The sequence below is a fragment of the Anoplopoma fimbria genome, unplaced genomic scaffold (assembly GCF_027596085.1).
Source record: "Anoplopoma fimbria isolate UVic2021 breed Golden Eagle Sablefish unplaced genomic scaffold, Afim_UVic_2022 Un_contig_2740_pilon_pilon, whole genome shotgun sequence".
Lineage (NCBI taxonomy): Eukaryota > Metazoa > Chordata > Actinopteri > Perciformes > Anoplopomatidae > Anoplopoma > Anoplopoma fimbria.
Window position 1 is genome coordinate 1 of NW_026554558.1, and position 811 is coordinate 811.

An 811-nucleotide genomic window follows, 5' to 3' on the forward strand; every position below is an offset into this window, starting at 1 on the left:
AGATCTACTTCCCACATAGCGGGTTCACAGAGAGATGCAACTTGTACCATTTGGCGGACACGCAAGCAGGACCACACTTGGTGTGGGCAGCAAGATGTTCAGGATGCGATGAAGACATTTCCCTCACTCAAACTAAAACAGTCCGTCAAAGAGACGGTTTATATTAGATTCGATTGGGCCCCAGAGCACCCCAGTCTGCCGATGTATACTTTGCTAAAGACTGAGGATGCGTTAAAGAGTTTCATGGCCATCAGCAGCAATGATCTACTTTTGTATGTCGTTGGAAAACCTTTGTATAAGTCTTTGACTGAAGTAGCTCTACCTTTCACCAAACATATTGTTGGATGGGTGGTAGACGGTTTTCAGGATATTGTCTATGACATATGTTGCAGGACTGAAGGCATCCCTTAAGCCCAGTAGTCCATAGCTTAAAATATATTTGCCCAGGTTGGGGCTCGAAATCAGTAACTTTTTGGCACTTTTTAGGCCCGGCTAGCTCAGTCGGTAGAGCATGAGACTCTTAATCTCAGGGTCGTGGGTTCGAGCCCCACGTTGGGCGTTGGTGTTTTAGGTTTAGACTTCACCTGAGATGAATGTGTTCCACGTCAGATCTACTTCCCACATAGCGGGTTCACAGAGAGATGCAACTTGTACCATTTGGCGGACACGCAAGCAAGACCACACTTGGTGTGGCAGCAGCAAGATGTTCAGGATGCGATGAAGACATTTCCCTCACACAAACTAAAACAGTCCGTCAAAGAGAGGGTTTATATTAGATTCGATTGGGCACCAGAGCATCCCAGTCTGCCGA

At 46.7% G+C, this 811-nt stretch overlaps 1 non-coding gene across 1 annotated transcript; it reads left to right on the forward strand.

Annotated features, from left to right (window-relative positions):
• The first annotated feature begins 486 nt into the window (after nucleotides 1-486).
• Nucleotides 487-559, forward strand: trnak-cuu (transfer RNA lysine (anticodon CUU)). The gene has a single exon. It is a non-coding gene; the product is annotated as a tRNA-Lys (tRNA).
• The last annotated feature ends 252 nt before the right edge of the window (nucleotides 560-811 follow it).